The sequence below is a fragment of the Gossypium arboreum genome, chromosome 10 (assembly GCF_025698485.1).
Source record: "Gossypium arboreum isolate Shixiya-1 chromosome 10, ASM2569848v2, whole genome shotgun sequence".
Taxonomy (NCBI): domain Eukaryota; kingdom Viridiplantae; phylum Streptophyta; class Magnoliopsida; order Malvales; family Malvaceae; genus Gossypium; species Gossypium arboreum.
Window position 1 is genome coordinate 9,433,001 of NC_069079.1, and position 18,803 is coordinate 9,451,803.

At 32.3% G+C, this 18,803-nt stretch overlaps 1 non-coding gene across 1 annotated transcript; it reads right to left on the bottom strand.

Moving 5' to 3' along the window:
• Positions 1-18,390: 18,390 nt before the first annotated feature.
• On the bottom strand, positions 18,391-18,587 carry LOC128282972 (U2 spliceosomal RNA). Its single transcript, XR_008273319.1, has one exon. It is a non-coding gene; the product is annotated as a U2 spliceosomal RNA (small nuclear RNA).
• Between the last annotated feature and the right edge of the window lie 216 nt (positions 18,588-18,803).

The window sequence follows — 18,803 nt, forward strand, 5'->3', positions numbered from 1 at the left end:
GTTCTTCTACATGTTAGCAAATCTATCATTTACAATTGTAGCACCCCAAACCCGGCCCAGAAGTTGTGGCCGGATCCGGCATGCCACATCAAAAATGTAAAAAACAAATTTCCATTCTAAGTCTAGAAATTCGTACTTGATGTTCAAAAGATTAATTCATTAAGGGTTAAAGTGAATGGAAGCTGTGCACCAGGTAGGAAACCGGAAAAGAGGTGGTGAGTCCATCGGACTGCTTAAGTACCAACCTCCCTTCGGATCCAATCCTAGACATGCATACCGCCATTGCCACACCTTAACGTCATAGATATTTCTAGGAAACCGATTCGATTAAGTCATTTTTAGGAAAAGTGATTAATTTTGGAAAATACTTTCATTGCGGAAGCTTTGCTTGTTGTCGTGTTATTTTGAAATCAATTGTTGTTTTTGAAAACGCCCTAAAGCTATCTAATTTCAACAGTTAAAATAAGTATTACCTATCTTAGTAATACATATTAAAACCATCAAAAATAAATAAGCGGCCTTATTACATTTAAAAGCCCAAAACCTCAAACGTAATTAAAAGAATGTCCAGTTCACGGAAGAAAATCAAACTTTCGAGCGGGTGGCCACTCAATTCCCTCATAGCTCCAAGCCCACTATGGTTGGGGATTTCCTGCGTGGATGAAAATAAAAGGGGTGAGTTTGGGGAAACTCAGTGTGTAAGGAAAACCCATTCAAAGTCCAAGTCAGCTCAAGCCCATTGGGCCTAAGCCCATTCAGGCAACAGTGGTACTGGGCCAGAGCCCTTTTCAAATTACAATAAACTGGGCCTTAGCCCCTTATTCAGATAACAGTATGGCCCATAGGCCCATTTCAAAATACATGCAACATCAGTAAACATATGCAAGCCCATTTGGGTAACAGTGGTACTGGGCTAGAGCCCTTTTCAGATTACAATAAACTGAGCCTTAGCCCCTTATTCAGATAACAGTATGGCCCATAGGCCCATTTCAAAATACATGCAACATCAATAACATATGCAAGCCCATTTGGGGAGACTACTCAACCCACCAACCACTACACTCCACCCGTACCAGCCATACACTCCATGTGGGGAATAGCTCAACCCACCCAAACACTCCACGATTCAGCCTTATTTGCTCGATTAACGATAAATTGAGGCAAAGCCTCCAAAGACGTGGACAAGCCACTTTCAGTACTTCCTCCGTCAATATCCCAGTCCATGCATCGATAATAACAACATGGCATGCAGATAAATAACAACGATCAAACATGCATTTAGGTCAATTTAACCTAGCGATATTTGGTAATTTATCTCCTAGGGGTGAAACGTAAATTTTCACTTTTAAAGGTATTTCAGTAATTTATCTATTTTAGGGTTTTTCATGCATATTCCTACCTTTCACGTACTACGAATCACGTCATCGAGGGTTCTTACGAATTGGGCCGTTGGCCCATCATTCCAATTTTGGCCCATTAAGCCCAAAAATATCGAGGCACGTAAATCATGCACTTTACATCCAAATTTTGCAGCTTACCAAAAACATTAATCGATTTACCTCACAAGCATTCGCTTTTCATAAATCTACAAAATACGGTTTTCGGCATTTTGGCTTTTCGACTTTTGCCGATCTAGACTAAGAAAGAGGTGTTAGTTACACACTGCTTTGCGACGATATGTTGTGAGATCCACACGAATCGCCTACAATTGGATTACTAACACGTTAATCTAACTATTCAAATACAAACTACATATTAACCCCTTACAATATTCGGCCAACCACACCTACAGATCATAGTGAGCTTATAAGAAATTAATAAGCAACTCATTAACAAATTTTTGTCAATGTTTACCACATAATCATAATTTCACTGCAAGCTGTCTTCCTGAGCAACAGTCACTAAATCATTTATAACTGAAGCTACGAAACTCCAAATCATGTTCCGTTAATTTTCCCTGAAAATAGACTCATATATCTTTTATCCATAAAATTTTCAGAATTTTTGGTATGGCCAATCAATACCAGATTTTTCTTAAAGTTTCCCATGTTTCACTGTTTGACTAATCTGACCACTCTTTATTACGAATCAAATTTCTCATTGTACAGAATTCAAAATATGATCTCGTTTATTTCATTAGAAACTAGACTCAAAAATCTTTAATTACATAATTTATTCAGCTTCTAATTCATCTCCCACAATTTATGGTGATTTTCCAAAGTCACGTTACTGCTGCTGTCCCAAGCAGATTTATTACCAAATCACTCTTTCACACATACCTTGCATGCATGTTATTTAAACATGTATATCACCAATCAATCATCACATATCTATGATTTTACTTAAGTATAATCTCCATTTCATCATTTTAAAGCACAACGTGTTAGCTGATTTTTCCCTTTAACATCTAAGGCACATGCATGCTCATTTGTTTGGCTCAACTTTACCTACCTTCCATTTTTCATCAAAAGAACATGAAACAACAACTATTTCCTTCATTTTAACACAACTAAAAATCAAAATATACTTCAAGAGTTAAGGTAGAATCAAGAAGAACTCATGAGCCTCAAAATAGAAACAAGGTACCAAGAACTTACCTTCAATTTTCCTCCTCCTAATGACCGAATACTCAAGAGCTTTCTCCTCTCCTTTCTCTTCTCTAACTTTAGGCTATGATGAACAAAGATGGACAAAACTTTGTTCTTTTCACCCTTTTCTTTTAATAAAACTTCATATTTCATCCATTTAATTCTTTAATACAAAAACATGAATTTCTTATCATGAAACATTTACCTAAACCATTATCATGAAACATTTACCTAACCCATTATCATGGAATATTTACCTAATCCATTATCATGGAATATTTACCTAACCCATTATCAATTTGTATCAATTTGTACCATAAATTATGGATATCAAGTACTCATATTGTCTACAACAACATGATGGCTAGCCACTTCATGTAAAATGGGAGGTTTGTCATGCAAATCCTCCTATTTTGCACTCCTATTTATTTGGCCACCTCAATTTAGCTTATAGCATTTTCAAACATTTTTACATAAGTCCTATTTCATAATTTCACTCCCTTTTTCTTATGGAACAAAAATTAACTAAAATTACCGGGTTCTATCTTAAGCTTGGGCCTTCTAGAGGCCCACAAACATAATTAAACCTATGCCAACATTCACAGAATTCCCAAAAATTGGGGCGTTACAACAATAATTTCTTAACATTATAACTCTCCTATTAATTTTTCCTCCTCCTCCTTTCCATTCCACATCCTTTATGTATATATTAGAATGTTTAGCTTTTAGTATAACATGCTTATACGTAACATTAACTATAGTTCCACAATTTACTTATGTGTTCATATCAAAGTTGTCCACTTGTGTTATAATCACTAAATTATTTATTTTTTGAGTCTAAGCTACAAAATTTTCAAAATTAAAATCTGACTAATATTTTTGAAACTCAACTCAAATATCTTTTTACCATAAAAATCTTAAATCTTATACTGTAGCCAATACAGTAAATTCTTCAAAATTTCCCCTGTTTTGTTGCTTGACAGTTTTAACCTTTCTTTACTGAAAATTAATTATCTACGGGGTTCAAATAACGTTTGTGTTTGATTCTCTTGAAAATATACTTGTTAAAAATTTAAACATATAAATTTAATTCCTTAATAAGTTCTGTAAAATTTTTGATGATTTTTCTAAGTCAAAACAGGGGAACTTGAATCCATTCTAACCTTGTCCTGCAAAAACTAATATATCTCAAAATCTACAATTCTATTGCTTACACCATTTATTCCATACAAAATTAGACTCAATAAGCTTTAATTACATCTTTAATTAAACCTCTAACTAAATTTCCATTGTTTTTTGGTGAATTTTCAAAGTTGAGCCACTGCTAGTATAATAGCCCGTTTTTAGTGGTGTCGAAAAAAGTGGTTTTGGGACCACAATTCTGATGAGTAAATTATTTTTTTAATATTTATTTAATGTCTACAAGATTATATTAAGGTCTTTTTAAAATGTTGTTAAGAAATTTTGATGTTTAAATGGTTAATTAGGTGAAAAGGACTAAATTGAAAAATGTATAAAAGTTGAGTTCTATTAGTTAAAGGAGTCAAATGGCTATGGAATTTTAAGTTAATGGACTTGATGGTAAATATACTATTTAGTGAGTTAGTGGATAGTTGTGGACAAGGTTTTATTGAAAATTTTGTTTAGTACTAAGGGTAAAATGGTTAATAAACTTAAAATCAAATAGGCTAAAAATCATCATCTTTCTCATATTTGTTTTCTTCAAATCTATTCATCCATGGAAGAATAGCTAGGGTATGGCTAAGATTTATTTCCCCTTGCATGGTATGTATTCAAGCTCGTTTTTAGTGATTTTATATTTTTGAGTTCATTTTAGCTTAATCTAACTAGACTGAGGGTTAATTTGCAAATATGTTGAAGGTTGAGGGACTTTCCATAGATGTTTTTGAATTTTTGATAGATTGTTAATCTTTTTTTTGTAAAATAAACACGTTTTGTTAAGTGATTTTGACGAAATTGCAAATAGGGATTAAATTGTTAAAAGTATAAATCCATGGGTTTTATTATGAATTGCTGATAATTATGAGTTGTTTTAAGGTCTCTTGTAACATTGGTTAACATGGTCTGTAACGCCCCAATTTTCGGGAATCCTGTGAATGTTGGCATAGGTTTAATTATGTTAGTGGGCCTCTAGAAAGCCCAAGCTTAAGATAGAACCCGACAATTTTAGTTAATTTTTGTTCCATAAGAAAAAGGGGGTGAAATTATGAAATAGGACCTATGTGAAAATGTTTGAAAATGCTATAGGCTAAATTGAAGTGGCCAAATAAATAGGAGTGCAAAATAGGAGGATTTGCATGACAAACCTCCCATTTTACATGTAGTGGCTGGTCATCATATTGTTGTAGACAAAATGTACACTTGATATCCATAATTTATGGTACAAATTGATACAAATTGATAATAGGTTAGGTAAATGTTCAATGATAATAGGTTAGGTAAATGTTCCATGATAATGGGTTAGGTAAATGTTTCATGATAATGGGTTAGGTAAATGTTTCATGATAAGAATTTCATGTCTTTTGTATTAAAGAATTAAATGGATGAAATATGAAGTTTTATTAAAAGAAAAAGGGGTGAAAAGAACAAAGTTTTGTCCATCTTTGTTCATCATAGCTGAAAGTTAGAGAAGAGAAAGGAGAGGAGAAAGCTCTTGAGTATTTGGTCATTAGGAGGAGGAAAATTGAAGGTAAGTTCTTGGTACCTTGCTTCTATTTTGAGGTTCATGAGTTCTTCTTGATTCTACCTTAACTCTTGAAGTATATTTTGATTTTTAGTTGTGTTGTGAGCATTTAGTCATGAATTAAAATGAAGGAAATGGTTGTTGTTTCATGTTCTTTTGATGAAAAATGGAAGATAGGTGAAGTTGAGCCAAACAAATGAGCATGCATGTGCCTTAGATGTTAAAGGAAAAATCAGCTAACATGTTGTGCTTTAAAATGATGAAATGGAGATTATACTTAATTAAAATCATAGATATGTGATGATTGATTGGTGATATACATGTTTAAATAACATGCATGCAAGGTATGTGTGAAAGAGTGATTTGGTAATAAATCTGCTTGGGACAGCAGCAGTAACGTGATTTTGGAAAATCACCATAAATTGTGGGAGATGAATTAGAAGCTGAATAAATTATGTAATTAAAGCTTATTGAGTTTAGTTTCTAATGAAATAAATAAGAACATATTTTGAATTCTGTACAATGAGAAATTTGATTCGTAATGAAGAGTGGTCAGATTAGTCAAACAGTGAAACATGGGAAACTTTAAGAAAAATCTGGTATTGATTGGCCATACCAAAAATTCTGAAAATTTTATGTATAAAATATATATGATTCTATTTTCAGGGAAAATTAACGGCACTTGATTTGAAGTTTCGTAGCTCCGGTTATAAATAATTTAGTGACTGTTGCTCGGAAGACAGCTTGGAGTGAAATTATGATTATGTGGTAAACATTGACAAAAATTTGTTAATGAGTTGCTTATTGATTTCTTATAAGCTTACTATGATCTGTAGGTGTGGTTGGCGAATATTGTAAGGGGTTAATCGTAGTTTGTATTTGAATAGTTAGATTAACGTGTTAGTAATCCAATTGTAGGCGGTTCGTGTGTGGATCTCACAAGATATCGTCATAAGCAGTGTGTAATCGACACCTCTCATAGACTAGATTGGCAAAAGCCGAAAAGCCGAAATGCCAAAAAGTCTGTATTTTGGGAATTTTCGAGTGTGCGAATGCTCGTAAGATAGTTGGGTTTGTATATTTGGTAATCTAAAGTAATAAACTGCAGTACGCGCGATTTCGTACATTTTGATAATTTGGGCTTAATAGGCCAAAGATCGGGTTCATGGCCCAACGGGCCCAATTCGGTAAGTATGCGCGGTAAGTGTTCTGATAGTACGTAAATAGTTAGGATATGCATGAAAACTCTAAAAGTAGCTAAATTACTATAATACCCCTATGTATGGAAAATTACTGTTATACCCCTAGGTGCAAAATTACCGTTATACCCGTAGGGTTAATTTTGACTGAAAAGCATAGCGATCTGATTCTGTATGATGTATGCCATGATTATTTATCTGTTGCATGGGGACATGGGTTATATTATGGAGGAAGCGTTCTGGTGGCTATGCCACAAATATCTGATCTGGTGGCTCTGCCACATATATCTGTTCTGGTGGCTCTGCCAAGATTATCTGTATCTGGTGACTCTGTCACATTATCTGTTCTGGCAGCCATGCTGCAAATTTTGTGGTGTGTAGCGGTTGGGTGGGTCGAGTTGTCTCCCCACACGGTGTAAGGTTGGTATGGGGGTGTATACGGTTGGATATGGTTGGGTTTCGCATAAACATGTAATATCTTACGTTACTCGCTATGGGCCTATGGGCTTTATTCTCAATTACATTGCAGGCTAAGGCCAACTTATTCTATTTCGTGGTTTGAGCTGATATAGGCTATGGTTGGGTTAATTTACACACCGAGTTTCCCCAACTCACCCTTTTATTTTCATCCACGCAGTAATCCCCAACCATAGTGGGCTTGGAGCTATGAGGGAATTGAGTGGCCACATTCTCGAAAGTTTGATTTTCTTCGGTGAACTGGACATCCTTTTATTTATGTTTGAAGTTTTGGGTTTTTAAATGTAATAAGGCCGCTTATTTATTTTTGATGGTTTTAATATGTATTACTAAGATAGGTAATACTTATTTTAACTGTTGAAATTGGATAGCTTTAGGCGCGTTTTCAAAAACAACAGTTGATTTCAAAATAACACGACAACAAGCAAAGCTTCCGCAATGAAATTATTTTCCAAAATTAATCACTTTTCCTAAAAATGACTTAATGAAATCGGTTTCCTAGAAATATCCATGACGTTAAGGTGTGGCAATGGCGGTATGCATGTCTAGGATTGGATCCGAAGGAGCTTGGTATAGCGATCCGATGGACTCACCACCTCTTTTCGGTTTCCTACGGTGCATGACTTCCATTCACTTTAACCTTTAATGAATTAATCTTTTGAACATCAAGTACGATTTTCGGACTTAGAATGGAATTTTTTTTTTTTAGGTTTTTGATGTGGCATGCCGGATCCGGCCATAACTTCTGGGCCGGGTTTGGGGTGCTACATGGTCTAGGTTAAAATGAGTTACATTCAAGTTATGAGCTTAAAAACTAACTTGTGAAAAGTTAAAATGTTAGGGTGAAAATTCATAATTTTGCATAAATATGAACTATGGATTAAATTGAATACTAGAAGTAATTAACTGATTAAAATTATCTATTTAGATTAATATAAACGATATTCAAAATTAAATCGAGGAAAAACGAAAGCTTCAGATTAGTTCGACTCTACTACTACGACCTTAGTTATTAAAGTAAGTTCGTATGAACTGTAATTGTGTTAATGCTAGTTAATTTGATTATATATTATATTGTGTTAATTGTAAATGGATTTGAACATATATGTAACAATGCTATGATGAATTGATGGATAAAGAGTCTCGGTTTAACCTTAAGAATTCTTAGGATACAAATGACATTTCATTAAGGATTTCATGTTTCAGGTACTGGTCTTGAATGTCCTATTGATGGTTGAAGTCTTGCGTTTGTTACGGATTCTCCACAACTCATGTGAGCAGCATCGTATAGCTTACATTTCGACCCACAACTCGTGTGAGCAAGCCCATTTCACAGCTCGTGTGAGCATTGATGTAAAGGAAAGGTTACGGTTATATGGAAAAGCACACTATGTGTGAGCATTCCTGAGTATCCGATGTAATTCTAAATGGTTCAATGAGTAAGAAAAGGAAATGAAATGGTAAGTATGCAAATGAATTGAATCATGATCTTACGAAAATATTTATGAGCTAAATGATGTATTTACATATGTAAATCTACTTATCTTATGGTTGAACTCATTTGTATCATGAACAAGTGTACTAACTTGTGAGTTTGATGATGTTGTATAGGCTTATACAAAGTCTATGGTAGTGTTAATGATTTATGCCTAATCTATAAATTGTATTAATGAAATGGTATGTTATGTTTAAAGTTTATACGAGCTTACTAAGCACTCGTTGCTTTCGTAGTTACTTTCTTTTGTTTTATAGATTATCGAAAGCTCAATCGGTTGGAAGCTCGTCGAAGATCATCACACTATCCAACAATCATTTCTATAGATTTTGTGTATTTTTTCCAAGGCTAATAATGGCATGTATAGGATCTTTGTAATGTATGTTTTGGTATGTTTAAGCTTTTGAGGTTATGTTGGTTTGGTGCACTTTAATGCCTTATCAAGTTATGTCATATTAGTCACTTTTAAGTGCTTGTAAATAAGGTTCTTTTGGTATGTTTTGATGGCTTGCAAATGGTCATGTATGGTAGTTAAGTGAACTAGGTTGTGTGTTTGAGATAAGGTCAAATTGCTTTGGTTTGATTCTTAATGTTTGATACAATTGTGGTGTCTTTGAAAGACATATTTGTTAGGTGATTTAGGATGTTTGAAATGGCATGTTTATGTGTGTTTGAATGATGTTTGAACCTTTTGAATGTGTACATAAATGGTTTGAATGGTTAAGTATGAATTGGACTTGAAATGACTTGATTTTAGATAAATTTTTAGGTCCACACGGCTTAGGACACGAGCTGTCACACGACCATGTGACACACACGGCTTGACAACACGACCATGTGTCTCTTGTAAATTTTAATGTTTCAAGTCAGTGAGTCACACGACCTAACACACGACCTGACACACAGGCGTGTATGGTAACTCAAACAGTAACATGGTCGTGTAACCCTACTCAGTAAGTTACGTAGGTGAGGACACGAGCTGGGACACGGCTGTGTGTCCCTTATTCAAATATTACACGATCTGGGCTATGTCGTATGGCTGTGTGACCCTATTTTCCAATTTTTGTAACTTTTTTCTTAAAATTCCTGTTTTGTTTCAAATTAGTCCTCAATCACTTTTAAGCTACTTTTAAGGCCTTGAAGGCTCCATTTAGGTTTATTTAAATGTTATGATGTTAAATGTTTTCCAATTATACAGTAATGCTCCGTAACCCTAATCCGACAACGGAGACGGGTTAAGGGTGTTACAGCTGGTGTCCAAACTGTTTTAATGGAAATATTTTCCTTTCCATGGTTCTTTACTAGAGGTGCTCGTGGGTTGGGCCGGGCCTAAGCATGATATTAATATAATTTATGCTTGCTTAAGCTAGGCCTGATTGCCCAAACTCGCCTATATTTGCAAAAGACTTAACCGAAGCCCATTTTAAGTTCCCCATATTATTTTTAATTTTTTAAAAAATATTTATTTTATATTATTTTAATATTTAATAATTTTATACATTTTTATTTATTGAATTTTTTATATAGTCATCTTAACACTATTTGAATGTTACATTAGAGTAGTATTATATATTTAGTATAGGTTTATTTTTTTAATATGTTTTAAATTATATAATATATAAAAATAACATAATATAAAGTATTGTAAACTTAAAAACGGGTCAAGCTGGGTCGGGATCAAGCTTGAATGTTCAAGCTCAAGCCCGACTCATATGTTAAACGGCCCTAATTTTTTTGCCCAAACTCATTTTTCGAGCCTAATACTTTTACCCAAACCACCCCAAATTTTAAGCAGACCTTCAGGCCTTGGCGGGTAGCCCAACCAATGAACAGGTTTATTCTTTGCACTATCTTTAATTCAATCATACATAATCACCACATTTTTATTACTATTCAATTTAATCACTTATTTTATGTGTAGATTACATATTCATTTCTTAATCTCAATACTTTTCACAATACAAATCACATTTTCTCTTACTTACCAATTTAGCATTTTAAATCTCTATCCTTTATCAAATACTTTTTATTTCTAGTATTTAAATTAAAATATATGTTTCATACATCTCATTTACAGCATATTTAACTTAATCTATTGAAATACAAGTAGGGTTAGTATGAAACTTACCCCCTTTGTCAAGAATTTCTTCCTCTCTTCTTCATTTCCCTTCCTTCATCAGCTTCGCCACTTTCCTTCCCTTTTTTTTCTCCTTTTATTCACTTTCATCTACTTTCTTTTTGCTTCTAAATTGATGAACTTATTCTCTAGAATCTCTACTTTATCCTTTCTCTTTGGTGTCTAAGGAAATTTTCAATATGAAAAAGTGAGTTTTCATGGCAAAGGACTAAATTGTAAGAAAAATAAAACTTTCTCTTCTCTAGCTATCTCTCACATGGAAATGTGAAAAGATGATGAATTCTTTTCATATTTCCTCTCTTTTATGCCAATCAATTTCATAATAAAATATTAACAAAATCTAATTAAAATATTAATATTATAACATTTATCTAATTATTTAATTTTAAATATCATTAAAATATCTCTCATGTCATCAATACACTCTAGAATTCTTTCTCATGCTAATTGACCATTTAACACTTTATAATCCTTAAAAGTTCATCCTTGAATAATCACTTAATTTGATAAATTATGATTTAGTCCTCATAATTTTCATTTATCCAATTTAGTCCTTATTGATCCATTTTCCTTATTTTCTAAACTCTTTCATCTTTAATATATTTTCACTATTAGCCCTTCAATTTTTCCATATTTATACTTTAACCTCTCACATTTTAAGTATTTATACTTGGACTACAAATTTTTTATATTTACAATTTAGTCCCTAGCTCAAATTAGTATTTTACAACATACTTTTTATTTCATTTTTCTCTAACATCCCTTATCCTTTACATTCTTTATATCTTATTTCACTAACTAGTTTAGCATTCCTTTTGAAAAGTACTTTTAAAAAGTATTATGGAAAAGTGTTTCGGATAAGTACTTTTAAAAAGTTTGGTTTAAGATTTATGTAACACCCCAAACCTAGCCTAGACATTATGGTCGAATTTGAAGAAATTACATTAGTTTGTCTAAAAACCAGAAGTTAAATCCTAGCTTTAGAAACCGAGAATTCTGAAAACAATATTTTTAGCAAAACACTTACATGTTGTTTTGGAAAAATTACGCATAGAACTTATTTATTTTACAAAATAGCTCTTAACTTGATCTTGTTTAAAAACTTTCGATTTAATCAAACTTAGTTGTGCATTTCAAAAACTTAAATTTTGGCAGAATTCTCAAAAATAAGGTAAACATTCGTTAAAAACCATTTAATTATTTACAAAAAAAAGGCTTAAGAAATTACTTAATTTGTAGCAAAAAAATCTCAGAGTTTTAGTTTTGAAAATCGAAATCCATTTTGTTAACTCATGTGATTTTGCAGTTTCACGTTAAAAAAATCAATCACCGACAAGTTAAACAAAAACTAGAACACAACTAAAAAAACATATTACAGTCCCAAAAGTCCAAAATAGATAATTACGAAAATCACTATATTTTAATTAGCTGATAAAACAATCTAGAAGCATATTAAACAAACGAGTGAGCTAGAAGCTCAGTGTAACACCCTATACCCGATCTGGTCACCGAGCCTGAGTAACAGGTTGCTACACCACCGTCATACATCAAACTCATAGTAATTTATCACGTCATTAATAAATCATTCTTATTATAAGGCATTCGTGCGAAGTTTAAGTCCAACATACATTAAAGCAACATTAAAACATGCTCAGTATACTTCAAACAAACTTATTATATCAATTAAACATGCATTAGAGCCACTTAGCAAAAGTTCCTAAATAAGTACAATGGTAGCGATACTGTAACAAAGGTATCAATATTTCTCTTATAAAGTATCGATATCGATTAGAAAATTGGTACCAAAATAGCATTCTGTTTTTCATTTAAAATCAAAGTCTCGAAAATTATCGGTATCCTTATTAAAGTATGGATTATTTTACCTCGAGTATCGATTCTCTTGGTAAGGTATTGATGCCAAAGTACATTATTGACTTTCTGCACATTGAAATATCACAGAGTTATTGTTTTTATAACCCGAATATCGATACCTATTCTCCAAACCACAAAAATACAGCCCATCTAAGCATTTAATCCATGCCAACAAATATCTAATCAACATGCATCATTTAACTCTTTTAAACTAATGTCAAAATGACCAAAATAACAGTTCAAAACATCAAAAACATGTCTGAGCAAGAATCAACATACCAAGGTCCAAGTCTATAGCTCCTAGGAATAATTAAGCTATAAAATATCCAAAACATTATGGCAATATCATGTAATAGTTCTACCACATTATTCAACGTCTATTGGCCATACATATAGTTCATGACATTTCAACATAGTAAATATTCAAACCAAAACAATACCAATGAAATAATTATGACATCCATCAAAAGTGCACGAAAACTAAACTCATAAAATATTATGAGGACCACAATAATAATCAATCAAAGTCTAACCATATTGCCTTATCCCCACAGTTCAAAAAAATATTATTAATACCATCTACGAAAATAATAAAGCCTAACTTGGATCACTTCCTTGGTATCCCCGCACCACTCACACCGCGAATGCTAAATATTTGCAATGGTTAGAGAGAGTGGGTGAACTTAAACAAGCTCAGTGAATGTCGAAGTAACCACCAAGTATACACAATATCAAAGGTTAAACAAGAGCATATTACAACACATTCACAACCATATTCTAACCAAGTCAAAATAGCATATTCATGTTTCATTAAGCCATAAAACTAGCATATACTCTTACATGCAATTACTCTCAAGTCGCTTATATATATAATTCATTTAACAATAATTCGTTGAGACTAAACAACGTATACATGCTTTAATAACTCATAAATCTAGCTCATATATTCACATGCATTCACAAGTTAAATGAAAATGACTCAAACCACAAATACAAATACAATTAACATAATAACATATTAATATTTTCATGAAACTTAAATCAACTCGTTTAGCATATTATTCACATGTTTATGCATCCGTCTCTCACCATATTATCACAACACATAAGATTACATTTAAATAATAATTTGGCACTTGAGGCTATGAAACATAAAAGTGGGCTCTATCACCACACATCGGATACACGGATATCCAACACACCAATTAACTCATAGAGTCAAACATATCCCAAAAAGTGAAGTATAAAGCTAACATTCTCCAACACACCAAACATGTATTGGTGAATGGAGCTCGGCTCATATTCCCTGATCTCTCCAAACTATCCCAAGGCCTCAATGCCCAAATCACAAAACACAAAGGTGAGTATTCACAACCTTATGACATGCCAACTATATCCAACGGCTTTAAGAGATCACAAGGCCAAAATATCCACAATTACCCACTTTTAATTACTGATTTAATGCACATTATCTATATTCATATTCATCAATTTACATAACAAACTTGTACACATTACATGCTTATCGAATTCACATTAATTACGCTTTAAGTGCCATAATGATGCTCATTGAGCCATCACATATCTGACCACATGTGTGCGCATTAAAATAAGTACATCGTTTATCACATACAAGTATTCTCACATATTACCTGTCATAATAATATCACATTCCACAATTCAACACATATATATTTACCAATATTTCGTTCGCTTTCACTACATATTTGCATTATTAGCATATCATTATCATTGTCATTTGTATGTATATCATGCCTACAACACAACACAATTCACAATAGTTATTACACATGTCTCATATCACAATATCACATCATAATAATCAATCCACAATTATTCACATAATTTGCCAATATAAAGCAAGGGAAATAGTAAGCTTAAACTCATGACTTAGGATAGGGGTTTAGGCTATTCCTAAGTTCCCAATTAACACTATGAATCGCGTCTACATGTAGCGATTCCAAATACTTACTGTTCACATTTTTGCCTAATCGCCGAAAGTTTAAACTAGCTTTTCCTTGCCTTTATCTTTACTCGTTGAAGGTCCTATCGATTTTGAAGCTTCAATAAGGTAAATCACACAACAACACAATAAACAATTAGCCAAAGACTCACTTCAAACAATTAAAACACAAGCCTATGCTAAATTATCCTATAATCAAAACCTTCGACATAGCAAACTTAAAATTCAAATATATTAGTCTATACTTAATCTTTTTTTCCTAAAACAAATTTCATTCATCTAATTATTCACCTACGACAGATTCTCCACCTTTAAACTACACAAAACTACCCAATTCATGGTATCAAAATTTTTCGACATGTTATGGCACTTTTCACAAAAATTCATTAAATCCTTAGAAATCCTTAACAAAACTTTAAAGTAAGTTTAGAAACCTTCTAATCACATCTAAACTAATTGAAAAACACTTTGAAACCATATTTTTTTAAAAATCCCAAAATCCGCCATTAACGACTCAATTTTTGGCTTTTATTTGAAACATGCAATCTAATGGCTAAAAACTCTATTAAAAAGACTAGATAACATTAAAAACTAATAAGGAATCAAATTGTTACCTTCGATGGCAGAAAAGCGAGCTTTTGGTTGAAAATCCAGAAAACACTCAAGTATGAAAGATGACAAAATCAATGGTGTTTAGTGTTTTTCTTGAAATTTTATAGAGATTTATGGCTTGGGTGATGGTAGAAATAAATAGAATTAAGGCTTGAAAAATAAAATTAAAATGGAGGAGTTTAGGGAAGGAAGGGACGAAAAACCAAAAATATGGGGAAGAACTAATTTAATATAGATGGACAGGGAAAATAGGGTTTTTTTTAAACATTGGTATAATTGCTTTATAACTACTCCTAAATTGAACCCTTTTACAAAACAGTCCTTATTAAAAATTAAAGGTCTTTTGAAACTCATTTTTAGAAATTGATTTAATTTTCAAAAAGTTGTAATAAAAAATAATTTCAGGTTAGCGTGCTACAAAATTCCCGAGCACACTAGAGCTTAAATCCCTATTTTACCCTCAAAACTTCTAGGTTCAATTTTGGGGTGTGACACTCGGTGTGTGCTTAGTCTACATACAAAAATTTTCTTACTATAACATGCACAATTGCAAATTTCAAAACAGAGTTTCATTTATAGTGTTCACATATACAAATAACATATCAGAATGACATATATCCAAAAGCGTATATCATATTAGAGTGTCATAATTTCAGAAACATATATATCAGATCAAAATGTCATAACATATCAAAATAAATCCTACCCTCATCCACAACACAATATCTTCAACCAACCAATCACACCAATTAGGACTACATGAGTCCATCCATCCAATCAGACCGGAAAATAGTGGTATGTCACTATTAAATATGTAGCTATGCTGCCAGACAGATAATTTGCAGTTAAACCGCCAAAATTATAGTGATACTGCCAAAAACACTTCCTCCATCATATCCAAACCCCATCCAATCACACCAGAAAGTGGTGGTATGTCACTATTAAAATGTAGCTATGCTTCCAGACAGATAATTTGCAGTTAAACCGCCAAAATTATAGTGATGCTGCCAAAAACACTTCCTCCATCATATCCAAACCCACCCCATATGCACATGCATTAACATGCTAACATACAACCATAACGAATCAGAAATATGACATGCTTATGTAAATGTTATTAACATAGATTATATCTTATAGCCTACATAGAGTTTATTAAACCGAGTCATGTTTATCATACAAAATCATGCTTTTGGAGTTATCAAAACAGAGAACGTAAATGTATTTTTCGTGTACCTAACTCATGGCACATGTAGACATATATCTACAAATATCACATTTCAAGTCTTATTTAAGCCAAACGAAACCCAGAAAAGGTCTAATTACATATTGCACATCATAAACGGCCTTAGGGTAAATTTTCAAAGAATGGGCTCACACGCCTCTGTGGCCCACACTACCTCACACATGCTTGTGTGGCCCACACATCCCAAATAGCCCAAACCATGGTCTAGCACACGGTCGTGTGGCTCACACGGTCTGCCACATGGCTTTATGATATTGACAATGGGTTTTTTGGCTTTTTGTCGTTTGTTGTTTTTACAAGATTCACACACCTTACTGTTTTTTGATGTGAATGCAACTTCAAGGTTTCCAGAACCTAAAACCAACAATTAATGATCAATTTCAATAACAAAACACTAATTTCAAATACTAACTTGACTGCAACCACTAATACAAAACCTTAACAAATGGAAATTAACCTTTCGACAATCGATCACTTACCTAAACGGAAACAACAGCCTTACAAATCATTTAAATCGTTGAAAATGTCGATCACTCATCAACTTTTGCTAACAATACATGAAACAATTAGACCAAAGAATTCACTTTTAAAAACAACAATGTTAATTCACAACAAAAACACGAAACCTTACCGAACCACTTCATGCATTAAGAGTGACACCACGAAACAAGAGCATCAACAAATGATCAAAAGAAAATACAATCGATTAAGATAGTTTTGAAACAAAACAAGACAAAGTCAACACAAAGTTAATTATTGTATCTAAGAAAAAGAAAGAAGGAAGAAGACTGAGAAGATTTTCCCTAAGAATCATTAACGTGAAAAATAGAATGGTGTTTTGGGAAAAATAGAAAATGTGAACGGTTGAGTAGGAGCAATTTTAGGGAAAAATTGTTAATAATTATTTTAAAACCAACCATATCCCTACTAACTCCCACCAAATCTAATTAGTTATTCTTATCAGATTTTCCCCAGAGTTTAAAACAAAAATAATTCTTGCTTTACATAATTTTTAGTATCTTAACTTAAAAATCAGGACGTGACCACTCTTGGTTTCATTATCTCACTATCTCAATTTCTTCTAACCCAATTTTTGGGATGTGATAATTTAAGTATTTAGTATTGCTATCAAAAAGTGTTTTTGAGAAATAAAATGTCCATTTTAAACATGGTATTATAAAGTAACAAATATGCATTTAAATAATATTCAAATTAGTTAATATTCGATATTTTAGCAAGAATATAAAAATAATTTATTATAACTTATTGTTAATATTTTATATATGAAATATAAATTTTAAATATTTTAAGCAATTAATATTAATTATTAATAAAATTTAATTAGAATATATAAAATATATTTTAAATATTTAAATATAACCATTAAATATTCGTAATTAGATATTAACACATTTGTATTATTTTAATAAAATAAACATTTTATTTTTAATTAATGAGTTTATTTTAAAATTTAATTTGAATATATAACATATATTAGAAATTAACATAGTATAGAAAACATAAACCTAACAAATTAAAATATTACATGTATTTAGATTAAAATTTCAAAAAGAGTTAAAATTACATTAACATTTGCAATTTAAAGTGAATGAAAAACAAAAGAAGAAAAATGGAGGGATAAAAAAGTAATATTGCTTCCAGATTTTTTTTTGCTCAAGAAGAGCTAAAAGTTTTAGCTTATGAGTAATAATGCTTTTGAAAAGCTACTTCTTTTAGCCAAAAATTGTTTGATTAACACAAATTTTCTTTCAAAAATGCTTTTTTAAATATTGCTAGACACAAGTTAAGAATTTATCTCATTATTTTCTATCAAAGGGGTTTTGGGAATGGAACATAAAGTGAAAAATTAAAATCAAATACCTTCTAACAATTAACCTAATCTAGGAGGGCAAACAGTAATTTAAGGAATGCAGTTGAAAATTAGAAATTATAGCCCTATGGTTTGGACTATACCTTTGAAATAGTGTCTTTAAACAGATTTACACCTCAACTAATAATAGAGAATCCGAATGAGAAGCTACTGTCTATTGGTTCCAAAGGTTAAAACTACAATCGGAGGGGTGTGCCACAACAATGCAGTAGTGCAAAACAAAGACGACACTCGAGAGCCCCAATAGCAAGCTATTGTCAATGAGCTCTCCCCCTAAAAAGGTTGATTTAATATCATGTGGATCAATGATCCACACATCAGATATTAAACTGATAAGAGCAGATACTACACTTGATCATAGCCAAAAGGCCGAGAAAGGTATGAGCTTAAGCTCATCTTGATATTTCCTTTATAATGCATCTCTGCCTTAGCCTTGGCTGGCGCTCTCGATATGGGATTTGGACTATGTCAGAAGGAACTTTTAGTTTGCTATGGACAAAATTAGTATAATTTTTCCTGCAAAGAACATTGCATGTTGGTGAATTTGCACGTGAAATTTTTTGGATATTATAACACTAGTCCTCTTGTTGCAGATTGA